Source organism: Somniosus microcephalus, chromosome 19 (assembly GCF_052327205.1).
Source record: "Somniosus microcephalus isolate GS21.2 chromosome 19, FLI_Smic_1.0, whole genome shotgun sequence".
Classification (NCBI taxonomy): Eukaryota; Metazoa; Chordata; class Chondrichthyes; order Squaliformes; family Somniosidae; genus Somniosus; species Somniosus microcephalus.
The window spans coordinates 23,364,711-23,386,853 of NC_141005.1; the positions used below are offsets into that span (position 1 = coordinate 23,364,711).

Below are 22,143 nucleotides of genomic sequence, written 5' to 3' on the forward strand. Positions count from 1 at the left end.
TTGCCTTTATTAGCCGAGGCGTAGAATATAAGAGCGGGGAGGTTATGCTTCAACTGTATAAAACACTAGTTAGGCCGCAGCTAGAGTGCCGCGTGCAGTTCTGGTCACCACATTACAAGAAGGATGCGATTGCACTAGAGAAGGTGCAGAGGAGATTTCCGAGGATGTTGCCTGGGCTGGGGAATTTTAGTTATGAGGAAAGATTGGATAGGCTGGGGTTGTTTTCTTTGGAACACAGGAGGCTGAGGCGAGACCTAATTGAGGTGTGTAAAATTATGAGGGGCCGAGATAGAGTGGATAGGAAGGACCTATTTCCCTTAGCAGAAGGGTCAATAATAGATTTCAAGTAATTGGTAGGAGGTTTACAGGGAATTTGAGGAGACATTTTTTCACCCAGTGAATGGTGGGGGTCTGGAATGCACTGCCTGAAAGGGTGGTAGAGGCAGAAACCCTCATCACGTTTAAAAAGTACTTGGATATGCACTTGAACTGCCGTAACCTACAAGGCTACGGACCAAGTGCTGTAAAGTGGGATTTGGGTGGATTGCTCTTTGTCGGCTGGCACGGACAAGATGGGCCGAATGGCCTCCTTCTGTGCTGTAAATTTCTATGATTCTGCCTGATCATGTGACATCTGCCCACACGACTTCTACAAATGTTATTACATTGTAGCCAGGATTGTTTAGTTTCCAATTCCGCCCATTTTGAAGCCAGGTCTCCGTTATAGCTACTATTGCATAACCCCATGTGGCAACTTGCGCCTGCAACTCGTCAATCTTATTTGTAACGCTCCTCGCATTAACACACATGCATTTCAACAGCATGCTAGTTGGCTTTGCTTTTTTCCTGAATTTAACTGCTGCTCTTTCTACATTCTTCTTTGTTCTGTTGCTGTTTGTCCCTCCGAGTTTTCTATGCACCTTGTCTCTCCTCTCTGCTGCTGTGTCCTGGTGGCCCTCCGCCAGTGTGTGTATTTTGGCTATCTTATTTTCTTCTTCTGCTTATTTCGGCCCTGTGTCTGGAGCCCCTTGCATTTGTGTAGCAGCAGGAGAATGTGCAGCGAAGAAATGGTCAAAGGAAAGCGAGAGAGAGAGACAGAGAGAGAGAGAGAGAGAGAGAGAGCAGCAAAAAGGATGTTGATTGATTAAGAGCAGTGTGTGCGCGTGTGTGTGCAAAACGTTGAGCAGCCTGTGGCGGCAGCAAAAGCCTACTGCACCCGGTATTCCCAGGCGGTCTCCCATCCAAGTACTAACCAGGCCTGACTCTGCTTAGCTTCCGAGATCAGACGAGATCGGGCGCATTCAGACTAGTATGGCCATAGGCATATGCTAGCTGGCTTTCTCTTTACTTAAAGCTGTCGCCCATTTTTTTCTCTTCTACGCATTCATACAAGTATTCAACACTCAATTTACATTTACAAATTTTACTCCTCCCGCAACCCCCCACCCCCCCTCCACCTCTTCTTGCTGCTCTGCCTCCCACACAAACAAACTACAAGCCCAACCCTTCATTGCCTTCTATTCAAATATTACATCAAATAAACATGCTCAAACACCAAGTCTTAAGGGCTGTAGTATCTTTCAAACTGGACAAATACCCAGGCCCGCATCAAATCTATCCCACACTCTTAAGAGAAGTAAGACACCAAATAGCACAGGCTCTCACCATCATTTTACAATCCTCTCTGGCTACAGGTGTGGTGCCCGACCACTGGAGGACTGCTAACGTGCTACCGTTCTTTCAAAAGGGAGAGAGGGATAGACCGCATAATTACAGGCCAGTCAGCCTAACCTCGGTGGTGGGAAAATTATTGGAAAAAGTTCTGAGGGACAGGAGAAATCTTCATTTAGAAAGACACGGATTAATCAGGGACAGTCAGCATGGATTTCTTAACGGAAGGTCGTGTCTGACTAACGCAATTCAATTTTTCGAGGAGGTAACAAGGAGGGTCGATGAGGGTAGTGCCTTTGATGTAGTCTATATGGATTTTAGCAAGGCTTTTGATAAGGTCCCGCATGCCAGATTGGTCACGAAAGTAAAAGCCCATGGGATCCAAGGCAAAGTGGCAAGTTGGATCCAAAATTGGCTCAGAGGCAGGAAACAAAGGGTAATGGTCGAAGGGTGTTTTTGTGACCGGAAGGCTGTTTCCAGTGGGGTTCCGCAGGGCTCAGAGAATCACAGAAACCCCACAGTGCAGATAGAGGCCATTTCGGCCCATCGAGCCTGCACCGACTCAGTACTGGGCCCTTTGCTTTTTCTGGTATATATCAATGATTTGGATTTGAATGTAGGAAGTATGATTAAGAAGTTTGCAGATGATACAAAAATTGGCCGTGTGGTTAATAATGAAACAGAATGCTGTAGACTGCAGGAAGATATCAATGGACTCGTCTAGTGGGCAGAACAGTGGCAAATGGAATTCAGTTGGAATACACAATAAATGGTAGGACACTGAGAAATGCAGAGGATCAGCGGGACCTTGGAGTGCATGTCCACAGATCCCTGAAGGTAGCAGGACAGGTAGATAAAGTGGTTAAGCAGGCATACGGGATACTTGCCTTTATTAGCCGAGGCGTAGAATATAAGAGCGGGGAGGTTATGCTTCAACTGTATAAAACACTAGTTAGGCCGCAGCTAGAGTGCCGCGTGCAGTTCTGGTCACCACATTACAAGAAGGATGCGATTGCACTAGAGAAGGTGCAGAGGAGATTTCCGAGGATGTTGCCTGGGCTGGGGAATTTTAGTTATGAGGAAAGATTGGATAGGCTGGGGTTGTTTTCTTTGGAACACAGGAGGCTGAGGCGAGACCTAATTGAGGTGTGTAAAATTATGAGGGGCCGAGATAGAGTGGATAGGAAGGACCTATTTCCCTTAGCAGAAGGGTCAATAATAGATTTCAAGTAATTGGTAGGAGGTTTACAGGGAATTTGAGGAGACATTTTTTCACCCAGTGAATGGTGGGGGTCTGGAATGCACTGCCTGAAAGGGTGGTAGAGGCAGAAACCCTCATCACGTTTAAAAAGTACTTGGATATGCACTTGAACTGCCGTAACCTACAAGGCTACGGACCAAGTGCTGTAAAGTGGGATTTGGGTGGATTGCTCTTTGTCGGCTGGCACGGACAAGATGGGCCGAATGGCCTCCTTCTGTGCTGTAAATTTCTATGATTCTGCCTGATCATGTGACATCTGCCCACACGACTTCTACAAATGTTATTACATTGTAGCCAGGATTGTTTAGTTTCCAATTCCGCCCATTTTGAAGCCAGGTCTCCGTTATAGCTACTATTGCATAACCCCATGTGGCAACTTGCGCCTGCAACTCGTCAATCTTATTTGTAACACTCCTCGCATTAACACACATGCATTTCAACAGCATGCTAGTTGGCTTTGCTTTTTTCCTGAATTTAACTGCTGCTCTTTCTACATTCTTCTTTGTTCTGTTGCTGTTTGTCCCTCCGAGTTTTCTATGCACCTTGTCTCTCCTCTCTGCTGCTGTGTCCTGGTGGCCCTCCGCCAGTGTGTGTATTTTGGCTATCTTATTTTCTTCTTCTGCTTATTTCGGCCCTGTGTCTGGAGCCCCTTGCATTTGTGTAGCAGCAGGAGAATGTGCAGCGAAGAAATGGTCAAAGGAAAGCGAGAGAGAGAGACAGAGAGAGAGAGAGAGAGAGAGAGAGCAGCAAAAAGGATGTTGATTGATTAAGAGCAGTGTGTGCGCGTGTGTGTGCAAAACGTTGAGCAGCCTGTGGCGGCAGCAAAAGCCTACTGCACCCGGTATTCCCAGGCGGTCTCCCATCCAAGTACTAACCAGGCCTGACTCTGCTTAGCTTCCGAGATCAGACGAGATCGGGCGCATTCAGACTAGTATGGCCGTAGGCATATGCTAGCTGGCTTTCTCTTTACTTAAAGCTGTCGCCCATTTTTTTCTCTTCTACGCATTCATACAAGTATTCAACACTCAATTTACATTTACAAATTTTACTCCTCCCGCAACCCCCCACCCCCCCTCCACCTCTTCTTGCTGCTCTGCCTCCCACACAAACAAACTACAAGCCCAACCCTTCATTGCCTTCTATTCAAATATTACATCAAATAAACATGCTCAAACACCAAGTCTTAAGGGCTGTAGTATCTTTCAAACTGGACAAATACCCAGGCCCGCATCAAATCTATCCCACACTCTTAAGAGAAGTAAGACACCAAATAGCACAGGCTCTCACCATCATTTTACAATCCTCTCTGGCTACAGGTGTGGTGCCCGACCACTGGAGGACTGCTAACGTGCTACCGTTCTTTCAAAAGGGAGAGAGGGATAGACCGCATAATTACAGGCCAGTCAGCCTAACCTCGGTGGTGGGAAAATTATTGGAAAAAGTTCTGAGGGACAGGAGAAATCTTCATTTAGAAAGACACGGATTAATCAGGGACAGTCAGCATGGATTTCTTAACGGAAGGTCGTGTCTGACTAACGCAATTCAATTTTTCGAGGAGGTAACAAGGAGGGTCGATGAGGGTAGTGCCTTTGATGTAGTCTATATGGATTTTAGCAAGGCTTTTGATAAGGTCCCGCATGCCAGATTGGTCACGAAAGTAAAAGCCCATGGGATCCAAGGCAAAGTGGCAAGTTGGATCCAAAATTGGCTCAGAGGCAGGAAACAAAGGGTAATGGTCGAAGGGTGTTTTTGTGACCGGAAGGCTGTTTCCAGTGGGGTTCCGCAGGGCTCACAGAATCACAGAAACCCCACAGTGCAGATAGAGGCCATTTCGGCCCATCGAGCCTGCACCGACTCAGTACTGGGCCCTTTGCTTTTTCTGGTATATATCAATGATTTGGATTTGAATGTAGGAAGTATGATTAAGAAGTTTGCAGATGATACAAAAATTGGCCGTGTGGTTAATAATGAAACAGAATGCTGTAGACTGCAGGAAGATATCAATGGACTCGTCTAGTGGGCAGAACAGTGGCAAATGGAATTCAGTTGGAATACACAATAAATGGTAGGACACTGAGAAATGCAGAGGATCAGCGGGACCTTGGAGTGCATGTCCACAGATCCCTGAAGGTAGCAGGACAGGTAGATAAAGTGGTTAAGCAGGCATACGGGATACTTGCCTTTATTAGCCGAGGCGTAGAATATAAGAGCGGGGAGGTTATGCTTCAACTGTATAAAACACTAGTTAGGCCGCAGCTAGAGTGCCGCGTGCAGTTCTGGTCACCACATTACAAGAAGGATGCGATTGCACTAGAGAAGGTGCAGAGGAGATTTCCGAGGATGTTGCCTGGGCTGGGGAATTTTAGTTATGAGGAAAGATTGGATAGGCTGGGGTTGTTTTCTTTGGAACACAGGAGGCTGAGGCGAGACCTAATTGAGGTGTGTAAAATTATGAGGGGCCGAGATAGAGTGGATAGGAAGGACCTATTTCCCTTAGCAGAAGGGTCAATAATAGATTTCAAGTAATTGGTAGGAGGTTTACAGGGAATTTGAGGAGACATTTTTTCACCCAGTGAATGGTGGGGGTCTGGAATGCACTGCCTGAAAGGGTGGTAGAGGCAGAAACCCTCATCACGTTTAAAAAGTACTTGGATATGCACTTGAACTGCCGTAACCTACAAGGCTACGGACCAAGTGCTGTAAAGTGGGATTTGGGTGGATTGCTCTTTGTCGGCTGGCACGGACAAGATGGGCCGAATGGCCTCCTTCTGTGCTGTAAATTTCTATGATTCTGCCTGATCATGTGACATCTGCCCACACGACTTCTACAAATGTTATTACATTGTAGCCAGGATTGTTTAGTTTCCAATTCCGCCCATTTTGAAGCCAGGTCTCCGTTATGGCTACTATTGCATAACCCCATGTGGCAACTTGCGCCTGCAACTCGTCAATCTCATTTGTAACGCTCCTCGCATTAACACACATGCATTTCAACAGCATGCTAGTTGGCTTTGCTTTTTTCCTGAATTTAACTGCTGCTCTTTCTACATTCTTCTTTGTTCTGTTGCTGTTTGTCCCTCCGAGTTTTCTATGCACCTTGTCTCTCCTCTCTGCTGCTGTGTCCTGGTGGCCCTCCGCCAGTGTGTGTATTTTGGCTATCTTATTTTCTTCTTCTGCTTATTTCGGCCCTGTGTCTGGAGCCCCTTGCATTTGTGTAGCAGCAGGAGAATGTGCAGCGAAGAAATGGTCAAAGGAAAGCGAGAGAGAGAGACAGAGAGAGAGAGAGAGAGAGAGCAGCAAAAAGGATGTTGATTGATTAAGAGCAGTGTGTGCGCGTGTGTGTGCAAAACGTTGAGCAGCCTGTGGCGGCAGCAAAAGCCTACTGCACCTGGTATTCCCAGGCGGTCTCCCATCCAAGTACTAACCAGGCCTGACTCTGCTTAGCTTCCGAGATCAGACGAGATCGGGCGCATTCAGACTAGTATGGCCGTAGGCATATGCTAGCTGGCTTTCTCTTTACTTAAAGCTGTCGCCCATTTTTTTCTCTTCTACGCATTCATACAAGTATTCAACACTCAATTTACATTTACAAATTTTACTCCTCCCGCAACCCCCCACCCCCCCTCCACCTCTTCTTGCTGCTCTGCCTCCCACACAAACAAACTACAAGCCCAACCCTTCATTGCCTTCTATTCAAATATTACATCAAATAAACATGCTCAAACACCAAGTCTTAAGGGCTGTAGCATCTTTCAAACTGGACAAATACCCAGGCCCGCATCAAATCTATCCCACACTCTTAAGAGAAGTAAGACACCAAATAGCACAGGCTCTCACCATCATTTTACAATCCTCTCTGGCTACAGGTGTGGTGCCCGACCACTGGAGGACTGCTAACGTGCTACCGTTCTTTCAAAAGGGAGAGAGGGATAGACCGCATAATTACAGGCCAGTCAGCCTAACCTCGGTGGTGGGAAAATTATTGGAAAAAGTTCTGAGGGACAGGAGAAATCTTCATTTAGAAAGACACGGATTAATCAGGGACAGTCAGCATGGATTTCTTAACGGAAGGTCGTGTCTGACTAATGCAATTCAATTTTTCGAGGAGGTAACAAGGAGGGTCGATGAGGGTAGTGCCTTTGATGTAGTCTATATGGATTTTAGCAAGGCTTTTGATAAGGTCCCGCATGCCAGATTGGTCATGAAAGTAAAAGCCCATGGGATCCAAGGCAAAGTGGCAAGTTGGATCCAAAATTGGCTCAGAGGCAGGAAACAAGGGTGTTTTTGTGACCGGAAGGCTGTTTCCAGTGGGGTTCCGCAGGGCTCACAGAATCACAGAAACCCCACAGTGCAGATAGAGGCCATTTCGGCCCATCGAGCCTGCACCGACTCAGTACTGGGCCCTTTGCTTTTTCTGGTATATATCAATGATTTGGATTTGAATGTAGGAAGTATGATTAAGAAGTTTGCAGATGATACAAAAATTGGCCGTGTGGTTAATAATGAAACAGAATGCTGTAGACTGCAGGAAGATATCAATGGACTCGTCTAGTGGGCAGAACAGTGGCAAATGGAATTCAGTTGGAATACACAATAAATGGTAGGACACTGAGAAATGCAGAGGATCAGCGGGACCTTGGAGTGCATGTCCACAGATCCCTGAAGGTAGCAGGACAGGTAGATAAAGTGGTTAAGCAGGCATACGGGATACTTGCCTTTATTAGCCGAGGCGTAGAATATAAGAGCGGGGAGGTTATGCTTCAACTGTATAAAACACTAGTTAGGCCGCAGCTAGAGTGCCGCGTGCAGTTCTGGTCACCACATTACAAGAAGGATGCGATTGCACTAGAGAAGGTGCAGAGGAGATTTCCGAGGATGTTGCCTGGGCTGGGGAATTTTAGTTATGAGGAAAGATTGGATAGGCTGGGGTTGTTTTCTTTGGAACACAGGAGGCTGAGGCGAGACCTAATTGAGGTGTGTAAAATTATGAGGGGCCGAGATAGAGTGGATAGGAAGGACCTATTTCCCTTAGCAGAAGGGTCAATAATAGATTTCAAGTAATTGGTAGGAGGTTTACAGGGAATTTGAGGAGACATTTTTTCACCCAGTGAATGGTGGGGGTCTGGAATGCACTGCCTGAAAGGGTGGTAGAGGCAGAAACCCTCATCACGTTTAAAAAGTACTTGGATATGCACTTGAACTGCCGTAACCTACAAGGCTACGGACCAAGTGCTGTAAAGTGGGATTTGGGTGGATTGCTCTTTGTCGGCTGGCACGGACAAGATGGGCCGAATGGCCTCCTTCTGTGCTGTAAATTTCTATGATTCTGCCTGATCATGTGACATCTGCCCACACGACTTCTACAAATGTTATTACATTGTAGCCAGGATTGTTTAGTTTCCAATTCCGCCCATTTTGAAGCCAGGTCTCCGTTATGGCTACTATTGCATAACCCCATGTGGCAACTTGCGCCTGCAACTCGTCAATCTTATTTGTAACGCTCCTCGCATTAACACACATGCATTTCAACAGCATGCTAGTTGGCTTTGCTTTTTTCCTGAATTTAACTGCTGCTCTTTCTACATTCTTCTTTGTTCTGTTGCTGTTTGTCCCTCCGAGTTTTCTATGCACCTTGTCTCACCTCTCTGCTGCTGTGTCCTGGTGGCCCTCCGCCAGTGTGTGTATTTTGGCTATCTTATTTTCTTCTTCTGCTTATTTCGGCCCTGTGTCTGGAGCCCCTTGCATTTGTGTAGCAGCAGGAGAATGTGCAGCGAAGAAATGGTCAAAGGAAAGCGAGAGAGAGAGAGAGAGAGAGAGAGCAGCAAAAAGGATGTTGATTGATTAAGAGCAGTGTGTGCGCGTGTGTGTGCAAAACGTTGAGCAGCCTGTAGCGGCAGCAAAAGCCTACTGCACCTGGTATTCCCAGGCGGTCTCCCATCCAAGTACTAACCAGGCCTGACTCTGCTTAGCTTCCGAGATCAGACGAGATCGGGCGCATTCAGACTAGTATGGCCGTAGGCATATACTGGCTGGCTTTCTCTTTACTTAAAGCTGTCGCCCATTTTTTTCTCTTCTACGCATTCATACAAGTATTCAACACTCAATTTACATTTACAAATTTTACTCCTCCCGCAACCCCCCACCCCCCCTCCACCTCTTCTTGCTGCTCTGCCTCCCACACAAACAAACTACAAGCCCAACCCTTCATTGCCTTCTATTCAAATATTACATCAAATAAACATGCTCAAACACCAAGTCTTAAGGGCTGTAGCATCTTTCAAACTGGACAAATACCCAGGCCCGCATCAAATCTATCCCACACTCTTAAGAGAAGTAAGACACCAAATAGCACAGGCTCTCACCATCATTTTACAATCCTCTCTGGCTACAGGTGTGGTGCCCGACCACTGGAGGACTGCTAACGTGCTACCGTTCTTTCAAAAGGGAGAGAGGGATAGACCGCATAATTACAGGCCAGTCAGCCTAACCTCGGTGGTGGGAAAATTATTGGAAAAAGTTCTGAGGGACAGGAGAAATCTTCATTTAGAAAGACACGGATTAATCAGGGACAGTCAGCATGGATTTCTTAACGGAAGGTCGTGTCTGACTAACGCAATTCAATTTTTCGAGGAGGTAACAAGGAGGGTCGATGAGGGTAGTGCCTTTGATGTAGTCTATATGGATTTTAGCAAGGCTTTTGATAAGGTCCCACATGCCAGATTGGTCACGAAAGTAAAAGCCCATGGGATCCAAGGCAAAGTGGCAAGTTGGATCCAAAATTGGCTCAGAGGCAGGAAACAAAGGGTAATGGTCGAAGGGTGTTTTTGTGACCGGAAGGCTGTTTCCAGTGGGGTTCCGCAGGGCTCACAGAATCACAGAAACCCCACAGTGCAGATAGAGGCCATTTCGGCCCATCGAGCCTGCAGCGACTCAGTACTGGGCCCTTTGCTTTTTCTGGTATATATCAATGATTTGGATTTGAATGTAGGAAGTATGATTAAGAAGTTTGCAGATGATACAAAAATTGGCCGTGTGGTTAATAATGAAACAGAATGCTGTAGACTGCAGGAAGATATCAATGGACTCGTCTAGTGGGCAGAACAGTGGCAAATGGAATTCAGTTGGAATACACAATAAATGGTAGGACACTGAGAAATGCAGAGGATCAGCGGGACCTTGGAGTGCATGTCCACAGATCCCTGAAGGTAGCAGGACAGGTAGATAAAGTGGTTAAGCAGGCATACGGGATACTTGCCTTTATTAGCCGAGGCGTAGAATATAAGAGCGGGGAGGTTATGCTTCAACTGTATAAAACACTAGTTAGGCCGCAGCTAGAGTGCCGCGTGCAGTTCTGGTCACCACATTACAAGAAGGATGCGATTGCACTAGAGAAGGTGCAGAGGAGATTTCCGAGGATGTTGCCTGGGCTGGGGAATTTTAGTTATGAGGAAAGATTGGATAGGCTGGGGTTGTTTTCTTTGGAACACAGGAGGCTGAGGCGAGACCTAATTGAGGTGTGTAAAATTATGAGGGGCCGAGATAGAGTGGATAGGAAGGACCTATTTCCCTTAGCAGAAGGGTCAATAATAGATTTCAAGTAATTGGTAGGAGGTTTACAGGGAATTTGAGGAGACATTTTTTCACCCAGTGAATGGTGGGGGTCTGGAATGCACTGCCTGAAAGGGTGGTAGAGGCAGAAACCCTCATCACGTTTAAAAAGTACTTGGATATGCACTTGAACTGCCGTAACCTACAAGGCTACGGACCAAGTGCTGTAAAGTGGGATTTGGGTGGATTGCTCTTTGTCGGCTGGCACGGACAAGATGGGCCGAATGGCCTCCTTCTGTGCTGTAAATTTCTATGATTCTGCCTGATCATGTGACATCTGCCCACACGACTTCTACAAATGTTATTACATTGTAGCCAGGATTGTTTAGTTTCCAATTCCGCCCATTTTGAAGCCAGGTCTCCGTTATGGCTACTATTGCATAACCCCATGTGGCAACTTGCGCCTGCAACTCGTCAATCTTATTTGTAACGCTCCTCGCATTAACACACATGCATTTCAACAGCATGCTAGTTGGCTTTGCTTTTTTCCTGAATTTAACTGCTGCTCTTTCTACATTCTTCTTTGTTCTGTTGCTGTTTGTCCCTCCGAGTTTTCTATGCACCTTGTCTCTCCTCTCTGCTGCTGTGTCCTGGTGGCCCTCCGCCAGTGTGTGTATTTTGGCTATCTTATTTTCTTCTTCTGCTTATTTCGGCCCTGTGTCTGGAGCCCCTTGCATTTGTGTAGCAGCAGGAGAATGTGCAGCGAAGAAATGGTCAAAGGAAAGCGAGAGAGAGAGAGAGAGAGAGAGAGAGAGAGAGCAGCAAAAAGGATGTTGATTGATTAAGAGCAGTGTGTGCGCGTGTGTGTGCAAAACGTTGAGCAGCCTGTGGCGGCAGCAAAAGCCTACTGCACCTGGTATTCCCAGGCAGTCTCCCATCCAAGTACTAACCAGGCCTGACTCTGCTTAGCTTCCGAGATCAGACGAGATCGGGCGCATTCAGACTAGTATGGCCGTAGGCATATGCTAGCTGGCTTTCTCTTTACTTAAAGCTGTCGCCCATTTTTTTCTCTTCTACGCATTCATACAAGTATTCAACACTCAATTTACATTTACAAATTTTACTCCTCCCGCAACCCCCCACCCCCCCTCCACCTCTTCTTGCTGCTCTGCCTCCCACACAAACAAACTACAAGCCCAACCCTTCATTGCCTTCTATTCAAATATTACATCAAATAAACATGCTCAAACACCAAGTCTTAAGGGCTGTAGCATCTTTCAAACTGGACAAATACCCAGGCCCGCATCAAATCTATCCCACACTCTTAAGAGAAGTAAGACACCAAATAGCACAGGCTCTCACCATCATTTTACAATCCTCTCTGGCTACAGGTGTGGTGCCCGACCACTGGAGGACTGCTAACGTGCTACCGTTCTTTCAAAAGGGAGAGAGGGATAGACCGCATAATTACAGGCCAGTCAGCCTAACCTCGGTGGTGGGAAAATTATTGGAAAAAGTTCTGAGGGACAGGAGAAATCTTCATTTAGAAAGACACGGATTAATCAGGGACAGTCAGCATGGATTTCTTAACGGAAGGTCGTGTCTGACTAACGCAATTCAATTTTTCGAGGAGGTAACAAGGAGGGTCGATGAGGGTAGTGCCTTTGATGTAGTCTATATGGATTTTAGCAAGGCTTTTGATAAGGTCCCGCATGCCAGATTGGTCACGAAAGTAAAAGCCCATGGGATCCAAGGCAAAGTGGCAAGTTGGATCCAAAATTGGCTCAGAGGCAGGAAACAAAGGGTAATGGTCGAAGGGTGTTTTTGTGACCGGAAGGCTGTTTCCAGTGGGGTTCCGCCGGGCTCACAGAATCACAGAAACCCCACAGTGCAGATAGAGGCCATTTCGGCCCATCGAGCCTGCACCGACTCAGTACTGGGCCCTTTGCTTTTTCTGGTATATATCAATGATTTGGATTTGAATGTAGGAAGTATGATTAAGAAGTTTGCAGATGATACAAAAATTGGCCGTGTGGTTAATAATGAAACAGAATGCTGTAGACTGCAGGAAGATATCAATGGACTCGTCTAGTGGGCAGAACAGTGGCAAATGGAATTCAGTTGGAATACACAATAAATGGTAGGACACTGAGAAATGCAGAGGATCAGCGGGACCTTGGAGTGCATGTCCACAGATCCCTGAAGGTAGCAGGACAGGTAGATAAAGTGGTTAAGCAGGCATACGGGATACTTGCCTTTATTAGCCGAGGCGTAGAATATAAGAGCGGGGAGGTTATGCTTCAACTGTATAAAACACTAGTTAGGCCGCAGCTAGAGTGCCGCGTGCAGTTCTGGTCACCACATTACAAGAAGGATGCGATTGCACTAGAGAAGGTGCAGAGGAGATTTCCGAGGATGTTGCCTGGGCTGGGGAATTTTAGTTATGAGGAAAGATTGGATAGGCTGGGGTTGTTTTCTTTGGAACACAGGAGGCTGAGGCGAGACCTAATTGAGGTGTGTAAAATTATGAGGGGCCGAGATAGAGTGGATAGGAAGGACCTATTTCCCTTAGCAGAAGGGTCAATAATAGATTTCAAGTAATTGGTAGGAGGTTTACAGGGAATTTGAGGAGACATTTTTTCACCCAGTGAATGGTGGGGGTCTGGAATGCACTGCCTGAAAGGGTGGTAGAGGCAGAAACCCTCATCACGTTGAACTGCCGTAACCTACAAGGCTACGGACCAAGTGCTGTAAAGTGGGATTTGGGTGGATTGCTCTTTGTCGGCTGGCACGGACAAGATGGGCCGAATGGCCTCCTTCTGTGCTGTAAATTTCTATGATTCTGCCTGATCATGTGACATCTGCCCACACGACTTCTACAAATGTTATTACATTGTAGCCAGGATTGTTTAGTTTCCAATTCCGCCCATTTTGAAGCCAGGTCTCCGTTATGGCTACTATTGCATAACCCCATGTGGCAACTTGCGCCTGCAACTCGTCAATCTTATTTGTAACACTCCTCGCATTAACACACATGCATTTCAACAGCATGCTAGTTGGCTTTGCTTTTTTCCTGAATTTAACTGCTGCTCTTTCTACATTCTTCTTTGTTCTGTTGCTGTTTGTCCCTCCGAGTTTTCTATGCACCTTGTCTCTCCTCTCTGCTGCTGTGTCCTGGTGGCCCTCCGCCAGTGTGTGTATTTTGGCTATCTTATTTTCTTCTTCTGCTTATTTCGGCCCTGTGTCTGGAGCCCCTTGCATTTGTGTAGCAGCAGGAGAATGTGCAGCGAAGAAATGGTCAAAGGAAAGCGAGAGAGAGAGAGAGAGAGAGAGAGAGAGAGAGAGAGCAGCAAAAAGGATGTTGATTGATTAAGAGCAGTGTGTGCGCGTGTGTGTGCAAAACGTTGAGCAGCCTGTGGCGGCAGCAAAAGCCTACTGCACCTGGTGTTCCCAGGCGGTCTCCCATCCAAGTACTAACCAGGCCTGACTCTGCTGAGCTTCCGAGATCAGACGAGATCGGGCGTATTCAGACTAGTATGGCCGTAGGCATATGCTGGCTGGCTTTCTCTTTACTTAAAGCTGTCGCCCATTTTTTTCTCTTCTACACATTCATACAAGTATTCAACACTCAATTTACATTTACAAGTTTTACTCCTCCCGCAACCCCCCCACCCCCCCTCCACCTCTTCTTGCTGCTCTGCCTCCCACACAAACAAACTACAAGCCCAACCCTTCATTGCCTTCTATTCAAATATTACATCAAATAAACATGCTCAAACACCAAGTCTTAAGGGCTGTAGCATCTTTCAAACTGGACAAATACCCAGGCCCGCATCAAATCTATCCCACACTCTTAAGAGAAGTAAGACACCAAATAGCACAGGCTCTCACCATCATTTTACAATCCTCTCTGGCTACAGGTGTGGTGCCCGACCACTGGAGGACTGCTAACGTGCTACCGTTCTTTCAAAAGGGAGAGAGGGATAGACCGCATAATTACAGGCCAGTCAGCCTAACCTCGGTGGTGGGAAAATTATTGGAAAAAGTTCTGAGGGACAGGAGAAATCTTCATTTAGAAAGACACGGATTAATCAGGGACAGTCAGCATGGATTTCTTAACGGAAGGTCGTGTCTGACTAACGCAATTCAATTTTTCGAGGAGGTAACAAGGAGGGTCGGTGAGGGTAGTGCCTTTCATGTAGTCTATATGGATTTTAGCAAGGCTTTTGATAAGGTCCCGCATGCCAGATTGGTCACGAAAGTAAAAGCCCATGGGATCCAAGGCAAAGTGGCAAGTTGGATCCAAAATTGGCTCAGAGGCAGGAAACAAAGGGTAATGGTCGAAGGGTGTTTTTGTGACCGGAAGGCTGTTTCCAGTGGGGTTCCGCAGGGCTCACAGAATCACAGAAACCCCACAGTGCAGATAGAGGCCATTTCGGCCCATCGAGCCTGCACCGACTCAGTACTGGGCCCTTTGCTTTTTCTGGTATATATCAATGATTTGGATTTGAATGTAGGAAGTATGATTAAGAAGTTTGCAGATGATACAAAAATTGGCCGTGTGGTTAATAATGAAACAGAATGCTGTAGACTGCAGGAAGATATCAATGGACTCATCTAGTGGGCAGAACAGTGGCAAATGGAATTCAGTTGGAATACACAATAAATGGTAGGACACTGAGAAATGCAGAGGATCAGCGGGACCTTGGAGTGCATGTCCACAGATCCCTGAAGGTAGCAGGACAGGTAGATAAAGTGGTTAAGCAGGCATACGGGATACTTGCCTTTATTAGCCGAGGCGTAGAATATAAGAGCGGGGAGGTTATGCTTCAACTGTATAAAACACTAGTTAGGCCGCAGCTAGAGTGCCGCGTGCAGTTCTGGTCACCACATTACAAGAAGGATGCGATTGCACTAGAGAAGGTGCAGAGGAGATTTCCGAGGATGTTGCCTGGGCTGGGGAATTTTAGTTATGAGGAAAGATTGGATAGGCTGGGGTTGTTTTCTTTGGAACACAGGAGGCTGAGGCGAGACCTAATTGAGGTGTGTAAAATTATGAGGGGCCGAGATAGAGTGGATAGGAAGGACCTATTTCCCTTAGCAGAAGGGTCAATAATAGATTTCAAGTAATTGGTAGGAGGTTTACAGGGAATTTGAGGAGACATTTTTTCACCCAGTGAATGGTGGGGGTCTGGAATGCACTGCCTGAAAGGGTGGTAGAGGCAGAAACCCTCATCACGTTTAAAAAGTACTTGGATATGCACTTGAACTGCCGTAACCTACAAGGCTACGGACCAAGTGCTGTAAAGTGGGATTTGGGTGGATTGCTCTTTGTCGGCTGGCACGGACAAGATGGGCCGAATGGCCTCCTTCTGTGCTGTAAATTTCTATGATTCTGCCTGATCATGTGACATCTGCCCACACGACTTCTACAAATGTTATTACATTGTAGCCAGGATTGTTTAGTTTCCAATTCCGCCCATTTTGAAGCCAGGTCTCCGTTATGGCTACTATTGCATAACCCCATGTGGCAACGTGCGCCTGCAACTCGTCAATCTTATTTGTAACACTCCTCGCATTAACACACATGCATTTCAACAGCATGCTAGTTGGCTTTGCTTTTTTCCTGAATTTAACTGCTGCTCTTTCTACATTATTCTTTGTTCTGTTGCTGTTTGTCCCTCCGAGTTTTCTATGCACCTTGTCTCTCCTCTCTGCTGCTGTGTCCTGGTGGCCCTCCGCCAGTGTGTGTATTTTGGCTATCTTATTTTCTTCTTCTGCTTATTTCGGCCCTGTGTCTGGAGCCCCTTGCATTTGTGTAGCAGCAGGAGAATGTGCAGCGAAGAAATGGTCAAAGGAAAGCGAGAGAGAGAGAGAGAGAGAGAGCAGCAAAAAGGATGTTGATTGATTAAGAGCAGTGTGTGCGCGTGTGTGTGCAAAACGTTGAGCAGCCTGTGGCGGCAGCAAAAGCCTACTGCACCTGGTGTTCCCAGGCGGTCTCCCATCCAAGATACTAACGAGGCCTGACTCTGCTTAGCTTCCGAGATCAGACGAGATCGGGCGTATTCAGACTAGTATGGCCGTAGGCATATGCTAGCTGGCTTTCTCTTTACTTAAAGCTGTCGCCCATTTTTTTCTCTTCTTCGACACATTCATACAAGTATTCAACACTCAATTTACATTTACAAGTTTTACTCCTCCCGCAACCCCCCCACCCCCCCTCCACCTCTTCTTGCTGCTCTGCCTCCCACACAAACAAACTACAAGCCCAACCCTTCATTGCCTTCTATTCAAATATTATATCAAATAAACATGCTCAAACACCAAGTCTTAAGGGCTGTAGCATCTTTCAAACTGGACAAATACCCAGGCCCGCATCAAATCTATCCCACACTCTTAAGAGAAGTAAGACACCAAATAGCACAGGCTCTCACCATCATTTTACAATCCTCTCTGGCTACAGGTGTGGTGCCCGACCACTGGAGGACTGCTAACGTGCTACCGTTCTTTCAAAAGGGAGAGAGGGATAGACCGCATAATTACAGGCCAGTCAGCCTAACCTCGGTGGTGGGAAAATTATTGGAAAAAGTTCTGAGGGACAGGAGAAATCTTCATTTAGAAAGACACGGATTAATCAGGGACAGTCAGCATGGATTTCTTAACGGAAGGTCGTGTCTGACTAACGCAATTCAATTTTTCGAGGAGGTAACAAGGAGGGTCGATGAGGGTAGTGCCTTTGATGTAGTCTATATGGATTTTAGCAAGGCTTTTGATAAGGTCCCACATGCCAGATTGGTCACGAAAGTAAAAGCCCATGGGATCCAAGGCAAAGTGGCAAGTTGGATCCAAAATTGGCTCAGAGGCAGGAAACAAAGGGTAATGGTCGAAGGGTGTTTTTGTGACCGGAAGGCTGTTTCCAGTGGGGTTCCGCAGGGCTCACAGAATCACAGAAACCCCACAGTGCAGATAGAGGCCATTTCGGCCCATCGAGCCTGCACCGACTCAGTACTGGGCCCTTTGCTTTTTCTGGTATATATCAATGATTTGGATTTGAATGTAGGAAGTATGATTAAGAAGTTTGCAGATGATACAAAAATTGGCCGTGTGGTTAATAATGAAACAGAATGCTGTAGACTGCAGGAAGATATCAATGGACTCGTCTAGTGGGCAGAACAGTGGCAAATGGAATTCAGTTGGAATACACAATAAATGGTAGGACACTGAGAAATGCTGAGGATCAGCGGGACCTTGGAGTGCATGTCCACAGATCCCTGAAGGTAGCAGGACAGGTAGATAAAGTGGTTAAGCAGGCATACGGGATACTTGCCTTTATTAGCCGAGGCGTAGAATATAAGAGCGGGGAGGTTATGCTTCAACTGTATAAAACACTAGTTAGGCCGCAGCTAGAGTGCCGCGTGCAGTTCTGGTCACCACATTACAAGAAGGATGCGATTGCACTAGAGAAGGTGCAGAGGAGATTTCCGAGGATGTTGCCTGGGCTGGGGAATTTTAGTTATGAGGAAAGATTGGATAGGCTGGGGTTGTTTTCTTTGGAACACAGGAGGCTGAGGCGAGACCTAATTGAGGTGTGTAAAATTATGAGGGGCCGAGATAGAGTGGATAGGAAGGACCTATTTCCCTTAGCAGAAGGGTCAATAATAGATTTCAAGTAATTGGTAGGAGGTTTACAGGGAATTTGAGGAGACATTTTTTCACCCAGTGAATGGTGGGGGTCTGGAATGCACTGCCTGAAAGGGTGGTAGAGGCAGAAACCCTCATCACGTTTAAAAAGTACTTGGATATGCACTTGAACTGCCGTAACCTACAAGGCTACGGACCAAGTGCTGTAAAGTGGGATTTGGGTGGATTGCTCTTTGTCGGCTGGCACGGACAAGATGGGCCGAATGGCCTCCTTCTGTGCTGTAAATTTCTATGATTCTGCCTGATCATGTGACATCTGCCCACACGACTTCTACAAATGTTATTACATTGTAGCCAGGATTGTTTAGTTTCCAATTCCGCCCATTTTGAAGCCAGGTCTCCGTTATAGCTACTATTGCATAACCCCATGTGGCAACTTGCGCCTGCAACTCGTCAATCTTATTTGTAACACTCCTCGCATTAACACACATGCATTTCAACAGCATGCTAGTTGGCTTTGCTTTTTTCCTGAATTTAACTGCTGCTCTTTCTACATTATTCTTTGTTCTGTTGCTGTTTGTCCCTCCGAGTTTTCTATGCACCTTGTCTCTCCTCTCTGCTGCTGTGTCCTGGTGGCCCTCCGCCAGTGTGTGTATTTTGGCTATCTTATTTTCTTCTTCTGCTTATTTCGGCCCTGTGTCTGGAGCCCCTTGCATTTGTGTAGCAGCAGGAGAATGTGCAGCGAAGAAATGGTCAAAGGAAAGCGAGAGAGAGAGAGAGAGAGAGCAGCAAAAAGGATGTTGATTGATTAAGAGCAGTGTGTGCGCGTGTGTGTGCAAAACGTTGAGCAGCCTGTGGCGGCAGCAAAAGCCTACTGCACCTGGTGTTCCCAGGCGGTCTCCCATCCAAGTACTAACCAGGCCTGACTCTGCTTAGCTTCCGAGATCAGACGAGATCGGGCGTATTCAGACTAGTATGGCCGTAGGCATATGCTAGCTGGCTTTCTCTTTACTTAAAGCTGTCGCCCATTTTTTTCTCTTCTTCGACACATTCATACAAGTATTCAACACTCAATTTACATTTACAAGTTTTACTCCTCCCGCAACCCCCCCACCCCCCCTCCACCTCTTCTTGCTGCTCTGCCTCCCACACAAACAAACTACAAGCCCAACCCTTCATTGCCTTCTATTCAAATATTACATCAAATAAACATGCTCAAACACCAAGTCTTAAGGGCTGTAGCATCTTTCAAACTGGACAAATACCCAGGCCCGCATCAAATCTATCCCACACTCTTAAGAGAAGTAAGACACCAAATAGCACAGGCTCTCACCATCATTTTACAATCCTCTCTGGCTACAGGTGTGGTGCCCGACCACTGGAGGACTGCTAACGTGCTACCGTTCTTTCAAAAGGGAGAGAGGGATAGACCGCATAATTACAGGCCAGTCAGCCTAACCTCGGTGGTGGGAAAATTATTGGAAAAAGTTCTGAGGGACAGGAGAAATCTTCATTTAGAAAGACACGGATTAATCAGGGACAGTCAGCATGGATTTCTTAACGGAAGGTCGTGTCTGACTAACGCAATTCAATTTTTCGAGGAGGTAACAAGGAGGGTCGGTGAGGGTAGTGCCTTTCATGTAGTCTATATGGATTTTAGCAAGGCTTTTGATAAGGTCCCGCATGCCAGATTGGTCACGAAAGTAAAAGCCCATGGGATCCAAGGCAAAGTGGCAAGTTGGATCCAAAATTGGCTCAGAGGCAGGAAACAAAGGGTAATGGTCGAAGGGTGTTTTTGTGACCGGAAGGCTGTTTCCAGTGGGGTTCCGCAGGGCTCACAGAATCACAGAAACCCCACAGTGCAGATAGAGGCCATTTCGGCCCATCGAGCCTGCACCGACTCAGTACTGGGCCCTTTGCTTTTTCTGGTATATATCAATGATTTGGATTTGAATGTAGGAAGTATGATTAAGAAGTTTGCAGATGATACAAAAATTGGCCGTGTGGTTAATAATGAAACAGAATGCTGTAGACTGCAGGAAGATATCAATGGACTCGTCTAGTGGGCAGAACAGTGGCAAATGGAATTCAGTTGGAATACACAATAAATGGTAGGACACTGAGAAATGCAGAGGATCAGCGGGACCTTGGAGTGCATGTCCACAGATCCCTGAAGGTAGCAGGACAGGTAGATAAAGTGGTTAAGCAGGCATACGGGATACTTGCCTTTATTAGCCGAGGCGTAGAATATAAGAGCGGGGAGGTTATGCTTCAACTGTATAAAACACTAGTTAGGCCGCAGCTAGAGTGCCGCGTGCAGTTCTGGTCACCACATTACAAGAAGGATGCGATTGCACTAGAGAAGGTGCAGAGGAGATTTCCGAGGATGTTGCCTGGGCTGGGGAATTTTAGTTATGAGGAAAGATTGGATAGGCTGGGGTTGTTTTCTTTGGAACACAGGAGGCTGAGGCGAGACCTAATTGAGGTGTGTAAAATTATGAGGGGCCGAGATAGAGTGGATAGGAAGGACCTATTTCCCTTAGCAGAAGGGTCAATAATAGATTTCAAGTAATTGGTAGGAGGTTTACAGGGAATTTGAGGAGACATTTTTTCACCCAGTGAATGGTGGGGGTCTGGAATGCACTGCCTGAAAGGGTGGTAGAGGCAGAAACCCTCATCACGTTTAAAAAGTACTTGGATATGCACTTGAACTGCCGTAACCTACAAGGCTACGGACCAAGTGCTGTAAAGTGGGATTTGGGTGGATTGCTCTTTGTCGGCTGGCACGGACAAGATGGGCCGAATGGCCTCCTTCTGTGCTGTAAATTTCTATGATTCTGCCTGATCATGTGACATCTGCCCACACGACTTCTACAAATGTTATTACATTGTAGCCAGGATTGTTTAGTTTCCAATTCCGCCCATTTTGAAGCCAGGTCTCCGTTATGGCTACTATTGCATAACCCCATGTGGCAACTTGCGCCTGCAACTCGTCAATCTTATTTGTAACGCTCCTCGCATTAACACACATGCATTTCAACAGCATGCTAGTTGGCTTTGCTTTTTTCCTGAATTTAACTGCTGCTCTTTCTACATTCTTCTTTGTTCTGTTGCTGTTTGTCCCTCCGAGTTTTCTATGCACCTTGTCTCTCCTCTCTGCTGCTGTGTCCTGGTGGCCCTCCGCCAGTGTGTGTATTTTGGCTATCTTATTTTCTTCTTCTGCTTATTTCGGCCCTGTGTCTGGAGCCCCTTGCATTTGTGTAGCAGCAGGAGAATGTGCAGCGAAGAAATGGTCAAAGGAAAGCGAGAGAGAGAGAGAGAGAGAGAGAGAGCAGCAAAAAGGATGTTGATTGATTAAGAGCAGTGTGTGCGCGCAAAACGTTGAGCAGCCTGTGGTGGCAGCAAAAGCCTACTGCACCTGGTATTCCCAGGCAGTCTCCCATCCAAGTACTAACCAGGCCTGACTCTGCTTAGCTTCCGAGATCAGGCGCATTCAGACTAGTATGGCCGTAGGCATATGCTAGCTGGCTTTCTCTTTACTTAAAGCTGTCGCCCATTTTTTTCTCTTCTACGCATTCATACAAGTATTCAACACTCAATTTACATTTACAAATTTTACTCCTCCCGCAACCCCCCACCCCCCCTCCACCTCTTCTTGCTGCTCTGCCTCCCACACAAACAAACTACAAGCCCAACCCTTCATTGCCTTCTATTCAAATATTACATCAAATAAACATGCTCAAACACCAAGTCTTAAGGGCTGTAGCATCTTTCAAACTGGACAAATACCCAGGCCCGCATCAAATCTATCCCACACTCTTAAGAGAAGTAAGACACCAAATAGCACAGGCTCTCACCATCATTTTACAATCCTCTCTGGCTACAGGTGTGGTGCCCGACCACTGGAGGACTGCTAACGTGCTACCGTTCTTTCAAAAGGGAGAGAGGGATAGACCGCATAATTACAGGCCAGTCAGCCTAACCTCGGTGGTGGGAAAATTATTGGAAAAAGTTCTGAGGGA

At 46.6% G+C, this 22,143-nt stretch overlaps 6 non-coding genes and 3 pseudogenes across 6 annotated transcripts; all 9 read right to left on the reverse strand.

Moving 5' to 3' along the window:
- Positions 1-1,204: 1,204 nt before the first annotated feature.
- On the reverse strand, positions 1,205-1,323 carry LOC147103922 (5S ribosomal RNA). Its single transcript, XR_015072627.1, has one exon. It is a non-coding gene; the product is annotated as a 5S ribosomal RNA (ribosomal RNA).
- Positions 1,324-3,758: 2,435 nt separating this feature from the next.
- On the reverse strand, positions 3,759-3,877 carry LOC147103923 (5S ribosomal RNA). The gene has a single exon (XR_015072583.1). It is a non-coding gene; the product is annotated as a 5S ribosomal RNA (ribosomal RNA).
- Positions 3,878-6,308: 2,431 nt separating this feature from the next.
- LOC147103924 (5S ribosomal RNA) lies at positions 6,309-6,427 on the reverse strand. The gene has a single exon (XR_015072424.1). It is a non-coding gene; the product is annotated as a 5S ribosomal RNA (ribosomal RNA).
- A 2,406-nt stretch (positions 6,428-8,833) lies between these two features.
- Positions 8,834-8,952, reverse strand: LOC147103925 (5S ribosomal RNA). The gene has a single exon (XR_015072426.1). It is a non-coding gene; the product is annotated as a 5S ribosomal RNA (ribosomal RNA).
- A 2,429-nt stretch (positions 8,953-11,381) lies between these two features.
- On the reverse strand, positions 11,382-11,500 carry LOC147103926 (5S ribosomal RNA). Its single transcript, XR_015072677.1, has one exon. It is a non-coding gene; the product is annotated as a 5S ribosomal RNA (ribosomal RNA).
- Positions 11,501-13,909: 2,409 nt separating this feature from the next.
- On the reverse strand, positions 13,910-14,028 carry LOC147103927 (5S ribosomal RNA; annotated as a pseudogene).
- A 2,420-nt stretch (positions 14,029-16,448) lies between these two features.
- LOC147103928 (5S ribosomal RNA) lies at positions 16,449-16,568 on the reverse strand (annotated as a pseudogene).
- Positions 16,569-18,989: 2,421 nt separating this feature from the next.
- Positions 18,990-19,108, reverse strand: LOC147103929 (5S ribosomal RNA). The gene has a single exon (XR_015072473.1). It is a non-coding gene; the product is annotated as a 5S ribosomal RNA (ribosomal RNA).
- Positions 19,109-21,527: 2,419 nt separating this feature from the next.
- On the reverse strand, positions 21,528-21,636 carry LOC147103930 (5S ribosomal RNA; annotated as a pseudogene).
- Positions 21,637-22,143: the final 507 nt, after the last annotated feature.